Below are 21,327 nucleotides of genomic sequence, written 5' to 3' on the forward strand. Positions count from 1 at the left end.
TCTTGTAATTTTCTTTTGTTTACAATGTGCACATTTTAGTTGGTGGCCAGAATTTTAAAGATCATGCAAAAATGAACAACTTTTGAATTCTAACCTTATTTAAATTGTGAAAAATAAAATGAATTCTTTTTATCAGGAAGTGCAAAGTGTGCCTAAAAGATGCACCCGGATACCGGGGGGTTAAAGGAGTGATATTTTGCTTTAAAAAAAAAAAAAAAAAAAAAAAAAATGGAATTATGTATTTTAAAAGATTTCCCTGTGGTCTACATAAACTGTAAATGCTCTGCTTGGGCCTGAATTCTTCATTAATTCAACTCCACAGACCCATCTTCAACTATATATATATATATATATATATATATATATATATATATATATATATATTTTTTTTTTTTTTTTTTTTGTTCATGGTTGTGCATTTCATCAGCATTCAACAATCATCAAGTGAACAAACAAGTACACACCCATGCTCGAAAAGGATCAGGATGAAGAAAATCTTATATTTCCTGCCCCCTTCTAAATAATAATAGCCTTAATGCTTAGCCATACACAACTAGCTATAAAGTCTTACTGCATAAAGTCAGACAAACCAAACAAAATACATCCAAAGACAAAAAATGAATACAAAACCAAGTGCAAAACCACATGTCCAGGAAGTACAAAGCATAGTTAAATATATGCCTGACGAAATGATGCAAAACAATTACAATACCAGACCAAAATAAGTAAATAAATACGTCACAATATGCAAACAAATATGAAGCAAAATGTAAAAACTTAGAACTGTTCATATAATCTCATTGTTCTGTCTTTACACTTTTTTCAGTTGGAATATGTTTTTGCAGTCCTTCAGAGAATTCCAGAGTTTAACACCAACCACTGATATACACATCTGCTTCATAGTTGTCCGTGCACACTGGTGGTGAAGGTTGTTTTGAGCGCTGGCCCTTTAAATGCAAATGAGCCACTTCAAGCCCCACCCCCTCCAGGTTGTTGGCTGTGCTGCTCTGTCGCGTTCAACCAACAACTGAACATTTTCGGTAATTGGCTCGAAGTTTGGACTACAACCGCTGCTGCTGATAAACAATTATGTTGTACTCGGAGAAATATTTGTTGGAATTCTGGACCTTATATGTGCAAATGTTGTGACGTAACTAGTTATAAAATGTAACAAAATTAAGCAGGAATTGAAAGGGGTTGTAGAAATGCACTTGATTTTTGCCAAAATGAATCTAAAGATAGCTTTGCAGCACCTGGAGGGTTCAAATTCAAACTTCATGATCTATTAGAGTCCAAATACACAAATAAATGAACCAAAGACTAATAAAAGTGGGTTTAGAGAAATATGACCCCTTTAAATGCACTTGTTATAGCTCTTATTTTGCTTTATTGCTCAACATATCAGTATCACAAATTCTAAATTCAAACAGTGCTTTCTTTGATTATTTCATGGCATTTTTAAATTCCTGTATGTAGTTTAATTTTTAATTTTTGAAATATGAATCCTATCCTGTTTGATTATCAATTTATATTCTCATATATGATATTGTTTTATCTCACTCCTTTATTTTTACATTGATTTGACAGCATCATGTTACATTATCCCTGCCCTCTTTATTCCGATTCATTTAATTTATTCGAAGTGTCATGTTTCTGCATTTGTTGTACGCATCTCTCTTATTGTGTTGCTTCTGTTTTAGTGTTTTTACTTGCATCTTGTATCCTGCTGTTGTGCCCTCTACTTTGTCTGTCAAAAGCACTTTGTAAACTTTGTTTTTAAAAGCTGCTATATAAATAAAGCTATTATTATTAGTTGTAGTAGTTGTAAAACATTGATTGGACTAGACTTCTACACTGAACAAAAATATAAACGCACCACTTTTGTTTTTGCTCCCATTTTTCATGAGCTGAACTCAAAGATCTAAAACTTTTTCTGTGTACACACAAGGTTTATTTCTCTCAAATATTGTTCCCAAATCTGTCTAAATTTGTGTTAGTGAACACTTCTTCTTTGCTGAGATAATCCATCCACCTCACAGGTGTGGCATATCAAGATGCTGATTAGACAGCAGGATTTTTGCACAGGTGTGCCTTAGGCTGGCCACAATAAAAGGCCACTCCAAAATGTGCAGTTTTATCACACAGCACAATACCACAGATGTCACAAGTTTTGAGGGAATATGAAATCGGCATGCTGACTTCAGGAATCTCCACCAGAGCTTTTGCCTGTGAACTGAATGTTCATTTCTCTACCATAAACCATCTCCAAAGCTGTTTCAGAGAATTCATGAAGAAGACTGTGCGAGGAAAATGGTGGTCACACCAAATACTGACTGGTTTTCTGACCCCCCTGGACCACCCAATACAGTAAAAGTGCACATTTTAGAGTGGCCTTTTATTGTGGCCAGCCTAAGTCACACCTGTGCAATAATCCTGCTGTCTAATCAGCATCTTGATATGCCACACCTGTGAGGTGGATGGATTATCTCAGCAAAGGACAAAGGAGAAGTGCTCACTAACACAGATTTAGACAAATTTATGAACAATATTTGAGAGAAATAGGCCTTTTGTGTACATAAAAAAAGTTTTAGATCTTTGAGTTCAGCTCATGAAAAATGGGAGCAAAAACAAAAGCGGTGCGTTTATATTTTTGTTCAGTGTATATTAGTTGGTAGAATAAGGGTTTATCATTCAACCAAATATTTCATTTCTTATTCTTCTCAGCCACTCTTTGCATAAAACAAACAGCAAACCATGCAGGCCACACATAATCCACATCATCTAACCCTTGATTCATGAGTAGTGTGGCACATTGCATAATTGCTTATAACTTGAAGCAAATTTGCTGAACATGATAAAACCAAATTTAATGCAAATCTAATCAAGGGAGTCCAAACTTAGGTAAAGATTAGATTTGAGACCGGTGTTTTACTCATAAAAAATGATTTATCCTGGGCAGATCATCCCTCGTGGCAGGAATAATCATATTAGTCGAGTTAAATATCAATTGGCAGAACCACACAACTACGGGCCAAATGTAAATTCCAAAATTGCTCTTTTAAGATGAGATGTGTGCTTGAAGTAGCATGCGATCAATTAGGACTCACAGCTGTGTACAGCCCCATCTGTTTTGGAGGATTCAAGCGCTATAGACTAACCCAGTTTGGATGTAAAGTAGATTTTTGAAATGAATGTCAGGACTGCCCATGGGACTCCTCATGGGTTGGCGCTGGCCGAGTTGACGTTTGATGTATCTACAGAAACCCTCTTTAGACAAACTTCTGGCATTCAGACTGAGTAGGTGTTCATGTGTTTGATTGTGCTTCGGTAGTTAGATCATGGAAAACACTGCAAACTCGACAACAACAACAACTTCAGCGATGTAAGAGTTGAAAATCAAACTAGAAAGGTAAAGAAGGAAGGGAATTTATAGTTTAACCCTTTCATACATAGTGGTCACTACAGTGGACAGCTGTTCAAAGGTGTTCTCTTGTACAGGGGTTGGACAAAATAATGGAAACACCTTAAAAAAAATCAACAAAATATAATTTAATATGGTGTAGGTCCGCCTTTTGCGGCAATTACAGCCTCAATTCTCCGAGGTATTGATTCATACAACTTGTGAATTGTTTCCAAAGGAATTTTAAGCCATTCTTCAGTTAGAATACCCTCCAACTCTTTTAGAGACGATGGCGGTGGAAATCGACGTCTTACTTGAATCTCTAAAACTGACCATAAATGCTCAATAATGTTGAGGTCTGGGGACTGTGCCGGCCATACGAGATGCTCAACTTCATTAGAATGTTCCTCATGCCATTCTTTAACAATTCTAGCTGTATGGATTGGGGCATTATCATCTTGAGGTGAAGGTGTTTCCATTATTTTGTCCAACCCCTGTATATTCATGTGTTTTATTGTTTTAATTCCATATCAGCCAACACAGTGGACACTTACGCATCATCCCATACACTGCAGTTCATACCATTATTGTAACTTTGCTGTTCTACATAAACCTGATCTGCATTAACATGTTTGAACGTTTTTTATTCCTCTTTAGGCATGAAAAAACACAATGCGACTGAATATTTTCTTATGAACCTATTTTTCATGGAGTTCCAAAAATGTCAGCTTGACACCATGCATCTAATTTTTGAAGCAAGGAAATGTGAATTTACTGATATAAAGGGTGGGGAAGCAAAATTTACAATGAACATTTAGTTGTTTTTTCTCAGCAGGCACTACGTCAATTGTTCTGAAACCAAACATATATTGATGTCATAATCATACCTAACACTATTATCCATACCTTTTCACAAACTTTTGCCCATATGAGTAATCAGGAAAGCAAACGTCAAAGAGTGTGTGATTTGCTGAATGCACTCGTCACACCAAAGGAGATTTCAAAAATAGTTGGAGCGTCCATAAAGACTGTTTATAATGGAAAGAAGAGAATGACTATGAGCAAAACTATTACCAGAAAGTCTGGAAGATACTATTAAAGAAGAATGGGAGAAGTTGTCACCCGAATATTTGAGGAACACTTGCGCAAGTTTCAGGAAGCGTGTGAAGGCAGTTATTGAGAAAGAAGGAGGACACATAGAATAAAAACATTTTCTATTATGTACATTTTCTTGTGGCAAATAAATTCTCATGACTTTCAATAAACTAATTGGTCATACACTGTCTTTCAATCCCTGCCTCAAAATATTGTACATTTTGCTTCCCCACCCTGTATCGTGTGAAAACTGTGAAATAGAAACCTTTTAAGGCTGCTATTCTACTGTTTTCTCACATTTTAACATACTCTAATACTAGTCATTTCTCACTTCATGGAGATAATATGCAAAAAAACAAAAAAAAAAAACAAAAAAAAAACTTTTTTGTTAAAAAATAAACAGTTAATTGCAGTTTAGTAACAATAACAAGCAATTGCTTTTTTGTTTTGTTTTGTTTTTTTTAGCTTAGTTTACTTCAGATATGCAACAAGACAAAGTAATCTTACTTAGCCTTTAGAAATAAAACATGTAGTAAGAGGTCATGGAAGAAAACAAAAAAACAAAAACAAAACTTGTACATATACATGACTTCATTTGCACATTCAAAAAGGAGTGGGAGGAAGTATAATTTATTTAATCCCACCCCTTCAACACTCAAACATGTCACTGCAGATCAGGTTTATATAGAACAGCAAAGTTACACTAATGGTATGAATTGCAGTGCATGGGATGATGCATAAGCGTCCACTGTGTTGGCTGATATGGAACTAAAACAACAAAATCCATAAATATACAAGAGAAGAGCTTTGAATAACTGTCCACTGTACTGACCACTATGCATGAAAGGGTTAAACCAAATGTTGGGGTTTTTTTTGCATATCATCTCCATGACATGATTAATAACTAGTATTAGAGTATGTTAAAATGTGAGAAAACATCAGATTAGCAGCATTAAAAATGTTTTTATTTCATAGTTCTCACACAGTATATCAGTAAATGCATGTTTCTTTGCTTCGGAAATTAAATGCATGGTGTCTGTCAAGCTGAGTGGACATTTTTGGAACTCAATGAAAAATAGGTTCATAAAAAAATTCAATTGCATTGTTGTGGTTTTTTTTTTTTCATGCCTGAAGACGAATAAAAACTCTCAGGAAAAAGAAAAAAAATCTTGATTATGGTTCTCATAATTTGTGCATGAAAGGGTTAAATCGAGAACTCAGTAGAATAATATGAGTTTTACCTGTAAAGACCCAGCGTTACTTATATGCCACTTCCAAATTGAAATTTTCTCTATATCTAACCTTTCTTGAGTGATTTATCATTCAAGCAAATTCAAGCAAAAAAAATCTGCCAATGGAATAAGTGAAAATTATCTTAGTAAGATTTCTTGAAATAAGATTTTCCAGATCTATTGTCTACAAATAAGTTCTTATATCTCATTGAAAAATTACTCTTTAGGTGATTATGTCTTATTTTAAGTATGATGAGATATTTTTACTAGAAATGAGGAAAATTACACTTGGTAAAATTTAGATTTTTTCCAGTATGACACTTGAAACTAATTCAGTTCATGTCTCTATAATCAAATACATTAACATCTTTTGCAGAACTTCACAGCTCTTTATTCTAAAGACTACGATGGTCATTTTAGGTCACTTTTTTTTTTTTTTTTTAACCTTTTCATGCATGGATTTTGAGAACCATAATCAAGATTTTTTGTTTTTTCCTGAGTGTTTTTATTCCTCTTTAGGCATGAAAAAAAAAATGCAATTGAATTTTTTCGTGAAACTATTTTTCACAAAGTTACAAAAACATCCACTCAGCTAGACATCATGCGTTTAATTTTCAAAGCAAAGAAACATGCATTTACTGATATACTTGTCACGATGGGGAAAAAGAGAGGACTCAAATGCACGGAACTGAAGGGAAAAAAATAACAAGTTTATTCAACAAAAATGAAAACAACACAACGAAAAAAACCTAACACGAACTAAAGCAAAAACAGAGTCCATAAAAAAACATACAAAACCTGGGTCAGAGTCCTTGGATAAGATGAGAGAATGTCCGGGTTATGGAATGGAAAGAGGAGAACAATGGACCAGCGCTGCATGGCTGCAAACCTAAGCCTTAAATAGGCTTGAAGGCGATTGGCTGCAGCCACACAGCGCCAGCAGGTGAGTCCGATGATGAGGAGATGAGGAGAGGGAGGAGCTGAGGCCACACAGGTACAGATCATGACAATACTGTGAGTGAACTATGAAATAAAAACATTTTTAAAGCTGCTAATCTGATGTTTTCTCACATTTTAATGTACTCTAACACGAGTTATTACTCACTTCATGGAGATGATACGCAAAAAAAAAAAAAAAAAAAAAAACAAGATTTTTTTTTGATGTTCATACATGTTAGTGCAGATCAGGTTTATCTAGAACAGCAAAGTTACACTAATGGTATGAATTACAGTGTATGGGATGATGCATAAGTGTCCACTGTGTTGGCTGATATGGAATTAAAACAACAAAACACGTGAATATACAAGAGAACACCTTTGAACAGCTGTCCACTGTAGTGACCGCTATGCATGAAAGGGTTAATATTTGAAAATAGAAATACAACATATAGCCCTTTTAAGAAACTCACTAGCCTAGCAATGTTAATGCTACAACCCATGATGCAACGCTCTGTGCAACAATACACTGGTATTCCATCCATTACAATGAATTCACAGCTGTCAGAGGTAGAGCGAAATAGGAGAGAGAGAAAAGCAAAACTGTGACGCCAGCGGCTTAAACAAATTCCCTAAATGATGATTTGCACTCGATGTTGGTAATATAGTCATGTACTACCATGCACACAGACCCAGCCGTGATGCACTGAATATATTCCAGACATTTCCCAGCCCTGCTAAAGGCTGATTCCTATTTATTGTTGACTAAATTCATTCAGAGCAGTTTAGAGACACTGGATTTGAGATTTACATGTAATCTGTGGTTTTCAGAATGAGCGCCCCGTGTATTGCAACTGTTAAACTCTTCTGAGATGATTTCTTTTGCTTCATTGTCATGCTAAATTCATGATACTGGCAAGTTTTATTTCTGCAAAATAGACCACAAAATTAAAGTGTAATGCGGAAATGTTTTTATCCGCTAAAAAATGCAAACACCTGGTGATGTAATTTAAAACGGTGCTCATAAAACGAAGCACGTGAGCGAATATCCTTCTGTAAAGTCGTCTTTGCGAGCTTGTGTCGTCTGAACTGGGTTACAGTGCGTAAAACATTAATGAGGACTTAGACTAATGTGAAAACGCTTAAGTAACCTTTCATTCAGACACTATGAATAACAATATGGCAGATGATTTTTCAAGCAGCATAAAGTTCTGAATTATATATTTTGCTAAAATGCTCGAAACTCATTAAAGTCGAGCTGTTAAACAAATGTACGCTGTAACCAATTTTCTGATGTCAACAAGCACAAAAGAAAGATGGATGTTGGCGATGGTGTCATATTCTTTTTAGCTGAGGAGGAGAAAATAAAAACTTCTGAGAGATTTTTGCTTCGACTTCATTCAATTAATGTCATATTTAACCCAGTGTTACTTTTGTGGCAGTTCCAAACTAGTTTTTTCTCTATATTTAACTTTTCTTACATGATTTATCACCATTTTTTTCTAATATTATCATCTATATTTTGCAATTTTCGGTGAAAATCAGGTGTTTTCCTATATGTAATTCCCTGATCATGTAGATGTTCATTAAAGCTCAGATTAAAGTTAAGAGTTATTATAACAGAAACAGAGAAAACTGAAGAAAAAGTGACTTTTTCAGCAAAATATATCAGTAATTGAAAATAAATCCAATGTCTCCATCCACTGTCATTTATCAAACTCCATGGGTTTCACTGGTGAATCCGTTTTGTAGAAGGTGAACTTACAACTCAAACTGACAAGTCAGTAGAATAATGTGAGCACTTTAACTCTTTAAGACCCAGTGTTACTTTTGTGGCAGTTCCAAACTAGTTTTTTCTCTATATTTAACTTTTCTGAAGTGATTTATCACCATTTTTTCTAATATTATCATCCATATTTTGCAGTTTTTCGGTGAAAATCAGGTATTTTCCTATATTTAATTCACTGATCATGTACATGTTCATTAAAACTCAGATTAAAGTTAAGGGTTATTATGACAGAAACAGAGAAAACTGGAGAAAAAGTGACTTTTTCTGCAAAATATATCTAATTGAACATAAACCCAGTGTTTCCATCCATTGTCATTTATCAAACTCCATGGGTTTTACTGGTGAATCAATTTTGTAGAAGGTGAACTTACAACTCAAACTGAGAAGTCAGTCGAATAATGTGAGCACTTTAACTCATTAAGACCCAGTGTTACTTTTGTGGCAGTTCCAAACTATTTTTTTTTTCTCTATATTTAACTTTTCTTAAGGGATTTATCACCATTTATTATAATATTATCATCTATATTTTGCAGTTTTTCGGTGAAAATCAGGTATTTTCCTATATTTTATTCACTGATCATGTAGATGTTCAGTATAGCTCAGATTAAAGTTTAGGATTATTATAACAGAAACAGAGAAAACTGAAGAAAAATTGAATTTTTCAGCAAAATATATCAATAATTGAACATAAACCCAGTGTTTCCATCCAATGTCATTTATCAAACTCCATGGGTTTTACTGGTGAATCAGTTTTGTAGAAGGTGAACTTATAACTTCAACTGAGAACTCTCGAATAATGTGAGCACTTTAACCCATTAAGACCCAGCGTTCCTTAGGTCAGTCCCTAAATGAAATTTTCTCTATATCTAACATCTCTTAAGTCATTTTTCACCATTTATTTATAATACTGTCCTCTGTATTTTGTATTTTATGAGTATAAATCATGTTTTTTTCCTGTATTTAATTTACTGATCAAGATGATGTTTATTTGTTTATTATTTTTGATCCCCATTAGCTGCTGCACACCACAGCAGCTCCTCTTCCTGGGGTCATTAATAACATAAAAACAAAGCACCACAGTTTCCCACAATTGGCTCAACAAACAAGATGTACACACATGCAACACAACACGAAAACTAAAATTCAACAGCAAGCGCACAATGCAAAACAATTACAAGAACAGTAATAGTACCACCACAAACAACAACAAAAAAGAATAAATAAATAAAAAACCTGCTCCACAGCAAATAATAGACCATCTAGAGGACATCACTATAGGATGTGTAATAGCTCAGACAGTTATTCTTGGGTAAATATGAAAATTCTTAACCTTTTAGAAAAACCAGCTGCTTGAATTTCTTCAATTAAAAACTGTGGATAGTACATTTCTTGCCACCATTGTTGATAAAAGCTCATATTAACAAATGAAAAACAGATAAAACTGAAGAAAAAGTGCCTTTTTCAGTCAAATCTCTCATTAACTGAACATAAACCAAGTGTCTCCATCCACCATCACTGATCCAACTCCATGGGTTTTATTGGTGAATCAATGTTGTAGACGATGATGGTGTTTCCATGGTAACTACAGAACCTCTGAACGTCCTAATGGGTCATATCTGATGACCATAAAAAGATGACAAACTGGATTTTCCACCAATTATTTACATGTATTGATAGGATTAATGGATCAACAGGTACACTGCAAAAATCTAAATCTTACCAAGTGTATTTTTCTCATTTCTACTCAAAATATCTCATTACACTACAAGTAACTTGTAAGTGAGATATAAGAACTTATTTTTAGACAATACATCTTGAAAATCTAATTTCAAGAAATCTTACCAAGATAATTTTCACTTGTTCCATTGGCAGATTTTTTTTGCTTGATTCAAGATTTTTTTCCTTAATTCAAGATTTTTTGTTTTTTGCTTAATTCAAGATTTATTTTTTTTTTTGCTTAATTCCAGGTTTTTTTTCCCCTTAATTCAAGATTTTTTTTTTTGCTTAATTCAAGATTTTTTTTTTTGCCTAATTCAAGATTGTTTTCCTTAATTCAAGAATTTTTTTTTTGCTTAATTCAAGATTTTTTTTCCCTTAATTCAAGTTTGTTTTTTGTTTTTTTTAGCTTAATTCAAGATTTTTTTTTTTTGCTTAATTCAAGATTTTTTTTTGCTTAATTCAAGATTTATTTTTTTATTTTATTTTTTACCTAATTCCAGATTTTTTTCCTTAATTCCAGATTTTTTTTTTTTTTTGCTTAATTCAAGATTTTTTTCCCCCTTAATTAAGTTTTTTTTTTTTTTTTTTTTTTGCTTAATTTAAGATTTTTTTCCTTAATTCATGCAAAAAAAAAAAAAAAAAAAAATCTGCCAGTGGAACAAGTGAAAATTATCTTGGTAAGATTTCTTGAAATAAGATTTTCAGGAACTGTTATCTTAAAAAATAAGTTCTTACATCTCACTGAAAAGTTGCTCTTTATATGATTATATCTTATTTTAAGTGTGATGACATATTTTGACTAGAAATGACAAAAATACACTTGTTAAGACTTTGTTTTTTGCATTGTATTAAACAGTTTACATCAGTACCAGTGGATATTTGGGTCTTTATGGAATTATACAAATTATCATACAAAACTACACATTTCTTATTGAACATATGTCAAAAAGAATTGACATCCGATACAGAACTAAGTTAGATATTGAATATTTTCAGTCACTTGAGAACACTGATGTCTTTTTTTATTTATCTTTGTTTCTCTTTTGCACAAAAAAAAACATGTAACCTCAACTCAAGGCTGAACAGAAAAGCAGAATTATTTCAATATTTATTATGTTTCAACCAAAGTTTTATTAATCCAGATAAGGACTGCGTATTATTTGTGATGGGTGAAGTCTTTGTTGCGATGAACCTCGACCTAAAATCCACAATATAAACAGTCTCTGGGCATTGCTTCTGGCCAGCGGGATCCGTCTTGTGCATCCACACTAGCTTGGCTGTTATCCACCGCTTAGCTCCACTGGAGAGTTTGAGGGTTAAATGCTTAAAGGCACATACTGACTCATTTTTTCCCACCTACATTTCCCTGACTGTTGCTGTGGGTAAAAGTTACATCATAATGTAAAGCTTCAATTATTCATGGAGTATGAATGTTGTATGCTGTTATAAAGCTGCTTCTACTGGCCTGAACAGTGCAGACAGTATAAATCTGTGTCATACTGGGAAACTCCCAGCAGTGTGTGGGTGTAACTGGGGTTGAATATGAAGGTAATGACTATTCTATCCCTCTGGAGTACTGTCCTCAATTGTGGATTTATTAAAAATGGATACGTTAATGGTTTTCTTTCACACTGCTTTGTCTCTGTGTGTGGGGTTTAGCAGAGGTCTGCAAATATGCAAATTATCTTTTTTTTTTTAATGCAACTGTACCACAGAGTAGCTTTTGTGTTATTTAAAGTAGAAGTTATAGTAAAACAAAGGATATTAAATAAACAATAGAAGGCATTTTTGAAATCACTGTAATAAAGCCCATGGGCAATTTGATCAAGTAATGTGTTTTATTTTTTAGGTGAAGAAAAGTCTAATCTTTTTTTTTTTTTTTCAGTAGAAAAAGCGGTTCTCCTTGTTGTGTTTTTTTTTTTTTGTTTTTTTTTTTATTATCTTACTTTTGAGCTAATAATTTTGCAGCATTTTGACAACAGCTACATGAAGCCCAAAACAAATCTATTCATTGCTGAGGTAAACACTAGTCCACATTTTACAAACTGTACATACACCCGTGACAACAGCACTGGTTCTAATTAATTAGACAGTAGCTGACTAATTTGTCCTGCTAGTGTGTTTTAATTTTTTCTTTTTTTTCTTCAATTTGATGTTGTATTTTGGACTGTTGCTTCAGCATAAATCAGACCTAATACACATTGGACACACAGGACAGCTGCTCACAGATGAGAAGTTGTCATTATTTTCTACAGTTGCAGCAAAACAACACAATACAATGCGATGAAAGCGGACTCAAACAGATGACTATGGTGTGGAGAAAGTTCAATCACTATGAAATTAGACTCACTAGCCTGGCAGTATTAACTCTAAACAAACCACAATACAAAATCCTGTAATCTCACTAGGGATGGGAATCGCTAAGAATTTAATGATTCTGATTCCATTATCGATATTGATTATCGATCCGATTCCTTATCGATTCTCATTGGGTGAAGGAATAAAAGAGGACAAACGGGTGTGTTTGCATTAACTGTCATTTATATTTCCATCTCTGCACAGAAAATATTATATATACAGTATGTACAAATAATAATAACAGATGGCGCCAGGCCCGGGTGAAGGGGCGTACAGTGAAAGTGAAACTAAAGAAGCTTTACTAATTCCTCTATTGCCGCATTTCTACTGCGTGGAACCGGTTCGACTTGGCTCGGCTTGTCTCCCGTTGTTGTGCACCTCATTTCTTTTCCCTTCTTACCTTCGGAAACTTGTATTTGAGGAGTTACAATGTTTGTTGCCCACATCGGAACCGGAACCGGCCTGGCGTTCACTCTGCCGCTACATTCACAAGCACCGCTAAGTAGAGTATCAAATACGTGACATTCCTGTAAATGATTCACATGCTGTGGACAAATGTTTGAGGATATTGAAGGGATTCCACCCTTTTGAAGACATGGAAGCTTTGGCAGTGTTCCAAGTAAGTGGACCTGGTGTCGTCTTTTTAGACCGTTTCTGCCTCAACACCATGTTGGCTACGTTCTGACCAAAACAATGCAGCGTACGTGTGACGTCATCGTGCATGCACAACGAAGGCGGAATCGATAAGCAGGATCGTTAAGCAGGCAGGCAAATGATTAAAAGGAATCGAGCTACTGGGAACCGGTTCTCAAAAAGAACTGGTTCTCGATTCCCATCCATAAATCTCACTGGTACTTAGGGCACTAGGATGCAAAGATAAGTGAATGTTTGTTATATATTCAAAGATAAGAAAAGTATCTATACTGTTGTCCATGAAGTTGGAATAATATTTTTTTTAATCTCTTCTCGCGAAATGATTATGTAAGTGGCTTCTATTCTAAATGGATAAAGTGTAACTGGGACTCGGTATGTAATCATTGCATCTGGTTAAATGTGATTACTGAATCAGAATCAGAATCATGTTTATTGCCACAAAAGTAAACAGGGTTCCCAAGTGGTTTGGTGCTCACATAGAACAAGGAGTAGGTACGAAGCATGCAGTACATAAAATAAATAAAATAAAACTAAAAAATAAATAAATAAACTTGCAAACAGTGTAAGTAATTATCAGTGCAGTTTGAATCAGCAGGTGGATAAAATGGATACTGATGTATATAAAAGAGGAAAACAACATTAGTTCAACTTTATTGGGAACAGTGTATGTTTATAACATATTGAGCATGAAAGCATGAAACAATTTAAAATGAGTTAAAAAGACACAATCTTGTATGTTTTTATGTTGTTTTTTTTTATGTAGGTTGCTTAGCTCTTATATACTTTGTTTTCTTTCTGTCTTTTTGCGTGATGCCCGTACAATAACTATGACATTTTTGTCAAATTTTATTTCCTAAAATGTTAATTTTCTGTCTTTGATGTGCCATGTTATTCAATGAAAATATTAATAATAAAATCTTTCAGAGGTATCACTGTGTGTTATAAGGATGTACAAGTATATATATATATATGTGTGTGTGCATAGATAGATAGATAGATAGATAGATATGTCTGTGTACTAACATGTATGTACATATATATGTGTTATTGTATTCTGTGTTTATGTAAAATATATTTATATTTCTTCATAATAATATAATGTCAGAAACAAAATTATTTAACAATAAGTACCAGACATTAGAGAATAGATCTGTTTAGAACTTTTAACGCTGCCTTTTTCAGTTTTCATTCCATTTTCATTGTAACTGTGCAGGCGTATCCCTAACTTCTAAATTCTCATTTCAATAAAACACGTTTCCTTCCATGTACCTATGATTGAGCTCTAAATGTGTGCTCTTTTCTTACTGCACTTTCCCTCGGGGTCACTGTACTTTCTTTTTAATAATACTGAAAAGTGTGTTGCATTGAGAAGAACTGGATTATATTGGTTTTTTATTACCATTTTATGATCTGTCTTTTAATTTTCTATATTTCTATCTTTTATTGTTTGTGCACTTTTTTTTTTATTTTCCTCTGGATGTTTGTTTTATGCATGAGAAGCCCACTGAGCCAACTTTATGTATAAAATTTGCTAATAAATACACTTGCTTTGACTGTCTTTTGCTAAACCTGCCCCAAACCTTTACCACAGCAATGCTAGAGCTTGGTTTATGTAATGATTTTTTTTTTTTTTTTTCTTGTAGCTGGTAATGGTTTGTCATCTTACACACAGTATAAAATCGCCAGCTCTTGTTTTTGGGTTTGTTTGCATGTAAAAAATAAAAAAGGAAATGGTGAAACAGTTTATATTCAATTGATGTGTCACATATGATTCAGTGTTTGTGCTGCCCAATTTCTACAAAACTCCAAATATACAAAGGTTGGAAAGAAATAAAATAAAATCACCAGCTCTACTACTGGAAAATGGAGGAAAACCAGCATCCTTAAAACCACATGAATCATCATACATTAGGTTAAAGGGAACCTGCTGCTGCGTTTGTCCAGCAGAAAGTGAAATCAATTGCCAACAAGTGAGAATGTTTGGAGATTTAGTGCATTTTTGCCACGATTAGTCGACTTAGCTGACGTAATCGACCATTTATTTATTTATTTATTTAACAAGGACAGTACACATGAATGAACATTTCTGTAAATGTGCCAGTATTAGCAAAAAAGCTATTTTTCAACTGTTGTCCCTGGGTAAGATGTAAAGTACCAGCATTCATAAAATTCGAAACGTTTTAAAATTAAAGCTACCCTCATACATTACACAGCATTAGTTCACATATACAGTATATACAGTTAACCTTTAAGTATTAGAAAAACACCTGGAAAGACCATCAAAATTAGTCGATAGCTATTTTTTTGAGTTGTTTTACTATTGACTACCTATTTATTTTTTGGCTGCAGCACCTTGGAACCATGCCGGCATTGGCACCTGCAGTACCTCAAAGAGAGAGAGAGAGAGAGAGAGAGAGAGAGAGAGAGACCCCCGTCTTCCAAGCATCTTGAGTTTCATTCCCTCGCTCTTATGATTCAACCCCTTCCCCGTTCCGCAGATCGGTTCGCACCTGTTCATCTTCTCCCTCCCCTGGTTTGCGGATCTGCGTGCACCAGTTCACCCCCCTCATCATTTAGATAAGTCGACAAATCAAAAAATTAGCCGAAAGATTAAAGGTGGGGTATGGGATCTGAGAAAGACAGTTCAAGCGAGCTACATTTTGAAAATACTCAATTCAAAAGTCCAAACCCCTTTCTTCAGACATCCCCCCCGAAGCCACGCCTCCAGAGTACTGGCACATGCAATACTTGTTCCCGAGGGTTCCTGACTCCCAACTCTGATCCATGCATACCTCATTCAGTCTCCTCTAACACCCCCACTCTTCCAGAACAGCCCCAGTTCATCCCTATCTGACTAACGTTACATTTCCTACTGATTTATGTTAGTGACAAAACCGTTTGCTGGTGAACTTTCCATCCTAATATAACTAATATAGCCAAGCTCTGACTCTGGCTTCGACTCCTGAACAAGTGCTCCAAACCTCTGAGAACGCACGATTCATGCACGAAGAGGGGTACGCACAGGGGGGAGGGACAAATGGCAGTTGAGTCTGATGGACATATCGTTGTTCAGTCATTTCAATTGGGTGCTCAAAATGATTGGATGGTGTTTTTTCAGTCTTGTCCGTTCCACAGGTGACTAAAATTTTTTATTTTTGTGTTAGAGCGTTTAACCCTTTCATGCATAGTGGTCAGCTATTCTACAGCTATTCTCTTGTATATTTATGGATTTTGTTGTTTTACTTGCATATCAACCTACACAGTGGACCATCTCATACACTGTAATTCATACCATTAGTGTAGCTTTCCTGTTCTTGATAAACCTGATCTGCAGTAACATATTTGAGCATAAATCAACTGCTAATTATTATTAGACTGCAATTAACATTTTTTGAAAAGAAAAAGATGGGGTTTTTTTTTGCACATTATCTGAGTGTGTAGTAACTAATATTAATATTATAGTGTGTTAAAATGTGAGAAAATATCAGATTAGCAGCATTAAAAAAAAAATTATTTCTTTTTTTTTCTCCAAAGTATTTTTATATTCATTTTTAGTTTTCCAAACATGCAAAAAATAAGACAAACACTGAGACATAACAGAGGAATAAGCCACCATACAAGAAAAAAAAAAACAGGGGGGGGGGGGTTCCACTGTGAAATCACAAAGTTTTTGTACACAAAACACATTAACCCGGAGTCAAGGTGCATTGTCAGCTGTTCTACACAAGAAATGAAAGGTTGCCATACCACCTTAAACTTCCCCATTGATCCCTTCAATATGTATCTAATCTTTTCTATTTTTAGAAAAAACATGACATCACATATCCATCTGCCAAAGGAGGGGGGTTTGTAATTCTTCCAATTTAAAAGAATAAGTCTCCGTGCTAAAAGGGAAGAGTAGGAAAAATGTTTTATTTCATAATTTTCACCCAGTATGTCGCTTCAAAAGTGAAATGCATGGTGTCCAGCTGAGTGGACATTTTTGTAAGTTGTTGAAAAATAGGTTCACACAAAAAAAAAAAAAAAAAAAAATCACATTGTTTTTTGGGGGTTTTTTTTGCCTAAAGAGGAATTAAAAACTCTCAGAAAAAAAATCTTGATTAAGATTCTCATAATTCATGCATGAAAGGGTTAATTAATTGGTTGTAATCGGGGTGTGAAGGGGATTTTCAGCAATATCGTAAAAAATGCTCCAGGAAAACATCTCGCACCCCACCTTTAATCATTAGAAAATTTGTCATTAGTGGCAGCTCTACATTTTTCAGTTGTGTTTTTCAGTGTTACTGTTTATTAAAAGTGAGGGCTTGTCAAATGATGGGAAGTCAAATGGTAGAGGGGTCCTAAGTGACCTCCAGGGTGCAAGACCCATAATTCCTAGCTACAGCTCTGTGTATTTTGAAAAAGAGCCTAGCCTCATCGAAACCCTCTACTCAGCATTCCCCGGGTAAATAAAGGCTGAAAAAGAAATTGCTGTATGCATTTATTTGCCGCTCTCCCGGGGTTGGATGTAATGGGAAGCAATAAAGATCTCATTCATTCATTTATCACTGAGGGAAGACTGACCTCGTTGCTTTGCGCTAAGAGCTCTGGGGTGTGGACCAGATACATCAATGAACCTTCTCACTCTACGCTTTGTGGTTTTTTGGCGTTACGTTTAACCAAAACTGACATGAATGAGTGGTAAATTCAACATCTGTTGTGTTGTCGGTTTTCCCTTTCATAAGAACAAGGGTTATGTGAAAACATTTCAAAGCTGTAGAGGAAGACAGTGATTGTTTGGACAGAGAAGTTTTGTTCAAGGTAGTTCTGGTTTGTTTGTGCAACATGACGCAACGCTTTCTGCTTACTGAAGTCAGCCAAAGCACACTCACACACTGTTTTATTAGCCGTGCATGTTGTGAGGAGGCACAAGAATGGAAATACAACTGACATCTTTTTTTTCAATGCGCCAGGATCTGGACAGTGGATTAAGATAATGTCACATCTATAAGACAAATCCCTTCCCCCTCAGTGCTATGGTGTGGCAATGCAATTTGAACTTTCTTTCATGGTGAAAGAATTGAAAGAACATTTTCCACTCCCTCCAGCGGTGTTCTGGGAATGGAGCTGCTGTCGATGCAGAGATGAAAGTCGAAGGTTTTCATATCCAAATGCTACAAAAATCTACTTTACACAGGCCAAAAAAAAAAAAAAAAAAACTACCTGACATTCAGACATTCGCACCTCATGACTTCTAAAACACTTCTTGTTCGTATAATTTCAGTTATTACGGTTTCCTAAATGACAATGCTAACTCTGTGTAACTTTTCGATCTGACCTAAATGTTGTTGTTTGCGTATTGTGTGTCTGAGTGCATATTTGTTGGCTTTTGTGTGCGTTGCCATCATTGTACTGAGCAGACTCCCTTTGATCATGTGCACTGAGGACGTCCAAATTTCTATTGTTTTCAGGCAGGATATCAAAGCTTTCTTAGTGCGATACAAAGCTTTTTTTTTTTTTTCTTTTTTCCTCTTAGTTTGTTTTCTGTTTTTGAAAGGCCGGCCACTATGGAATACAGAAATAACTACGACTCAAAGGACTGCTGTAAACCATTAATGTAAGACAAATCTAATATCTAACGCAAATTGATACCTGTCACTAAAAAGGTACACCAATCCTGGATCTTGACATTGAAGTCACCCTTTGAATTAAATGACGTAAGCGTGATTTATTTACAGCACAAACTAATATTCTGAATTCAGCCACACTAAAATTCCAATGTCCCACAAATTTCACACTGCATTTATCAAAAGCTCACAAAAGAGAAAGGCTTACAGTGTTTTTAGATTCACTCTGTAAGCTACAGACACACCTCAGGGTCATTCCACAAAAACGAACAAAGAAATAAACCTGGAGGGGACTTGGAGTACTATAAAGCCTCTGTGATGGAACATCATTTGTCAGAACAGGATCCTTCCTGTGCTGTTACAACCCCCCCGCCCACCACCACCACGTCCACCTCCAAGTTTTTGTTGACTTCCATTTAGCCAGCAATGCTGAATTCTTTTCTGACTCCAAAGGTACAAAGAATGAAAACATGACCTTCCAGAATATGCCTCAACTTTTTAATAGGCGCTGAATCCATGGACATACAATGGACATATAAGACAGGTGAGTTAACACTACTGCTAACATACAAACACAATAAAAACATTGAACTTTCATGAAATATTTTTGTCATAACATCAATTGAAAGCGTGGAACGTCTTAGCCACAACTGCAGTAAACAGGGTAGTCAGAGAAAACAAACAAACAACATGTTGTATTCAATGAACAGAAGCTCCAAGCACGAATAGATTTTGACCAAAATGTTACATTTCATGGGTAATTCACATTTTAACTGATTGTTTTCTACCTACATGATCTGAAAACAAAATATGATTAAAACTACTCTTTCTGTACTAAACTATATACCACATAAAACTGGAGATATTTGCACTACATAATTCTATATATATTTTGTTTACAAACATTTCTAGTTGTACTTCTATTTTCTTTTTTCTAATGTAAATAAGTGTGCCTTCGTATTGTCATTTGTTGTGCCTTGTAATTTCTTGCACGAAATTGAAGAGCTCTACCTCAATTTCGTTTTACTTGTACAATGACAAAGAGATTCTGAGATAGGTCAAGGACTTCAACAGCAACTTTATTTAACTCTAAAAATAGACCAACACTTTTCTGCTTTTAGCTTTTTGGGTCACGAAGACCAAAAGCCAAACCACATTGGTCTAACTTAAATAAAGTTGTTCTTTTCAACAAGTGTTGCCGGAGTCCTTGACCTGTTGCAGGCTCTTCTACCTCTTTATGTATCTTGGAAGCTGAGCCAGAACTTTCTACTTAAAAGAGTGATATTTTGCGGGTTTTTTAAAAATGGAATTACGCATTTTAAAACATTTCCCTGTGGTCTACATAAACTGTAAATGCTCTGCTTGGGTCTGAATTCTTCATTAATTCAACTCCACAGGTCCATCTTCAACCCTATTTCTGAGTAACGACACCAGAAAGGTCGTTTTGAGCACTGGCCCTTTAAATACACATGAGCCCCTTCAGGCCCCGCCCCCTCCAAGTTGTTGGTTGTGCTGCTCTGTACTGTAAAACCAACAACTGAATATTTTAGGTAATTGGCTCGAAGTTTGGACATATTTTCAGTACGGACTAAAACCGCTGCAGCTGACGAACAATTATGGCCTACAAGGAGAAATCTTTACCTTATATGTGCAAATGTCGTGACGTAACCAGTTATAGATGCAACAAATTAAGAACAAATTAAAACCTTTTGTAAAAATCCACTCAATTTTTGCCGGAATGAATATAAAGATAGCTTTACAGCACCTGGAAGGTTCAAATTCAAACTTTATGAACTATCAGGGTCCAAATACACAAATAAACGAACCAAAGACGAATAAAAGTGGGTTTAGCAAAATATGACCCCTTTAAATATATGGCTGTATTAAGTACCTTCACAAAGAACATTTTACAAGATGTTACATTTAGATATTTGTTGAGTAAGAAAATTCACCGGAGGAACATTCTAAGCATTTTTTTTTTCTCACAATTTTCAAAAAATAACACTTAGCTTTAGTCCTGTGATGAACTGGTTTGCCCCATCTTTGCCAATTGGTAGCTGGGATTGGCTCCAGCATCCCTGCACTGAGGATTAAGCAATTTGGGAAATTAATAAATACATGAAAAACCTAAGTTAATTGAATTAATTTGACATATTGCCCAGCCTCACGCCTTGACTTTTAGCCCAAATTTGAACCCTTACTGTAATGCTCTTGTTGTGCTTTTACCAAACTTTTACTGCAGTATCATCACAGCCTAAATCTGACAGTTCCATATACTTTTTTTTGTTTTTTTTTAAACTTCATCTGTGGATACATGTTCTTCTGGGATTAAGTATTGTTCAGGTGTGAGAAACACATTGGAAAAGGGAACCTGGAGTACATGAAAGCCTCCTAGGTGGACCATCATTCGTCAGAACCGTTGCCTTCTTTTGCGATGTCCCCCTGAGTTTTGTTGGCTTCTATTTAGACAGCGATGGTGTGTTCTTTTTCAAATTCTTTTCAGAGAGTCAGAAAACATGGCCTCCCGACATGTGCTCC

At 35.0% G+C, this 21,327-nt stretch overlaps 1 long non-coding RNA gene across 1 annotated transcript; it reads right to left on the reverse strand.

Annotated features, from left to right (window-relative positions):
* Nucleotides 1-301: 301 nt before the first annotated feature.
* LOC115433370 (uncharacterized) lies at nucleotides 302-20,518 on the reverse strand. Its single transcript, XR_003937347.1, has 3 exons — nucleotides 20,321-20,518; nucleotides 15,423-15,429; nucleotides 302-314 (listed from the first exon to the last, which is right to left on the reverse strand). It is a non-coding gene; the product is annotated as an uncharacterized LOC115433370 (long non-coding RNA).
* Between the last annotated feature and the right edge of the window lie 809 nt (nucleotides 20,519-21,327).

The sequence above is a fragment of the Sphaeramia orbicularis genome, chromosome 14 (assembly GCF_902148855.1).
Source record: "Sphaeramia orbicularis chromosome 14, fSphaOr1.1, whole genome shotgun sequence".
Lineage (NCBI taxonomy): Eukaryota > Metazoa > Chordata > Actinopteri > Kurtiformes > Apogonidae > Sphaeramia > Sphaeramia orbicularis.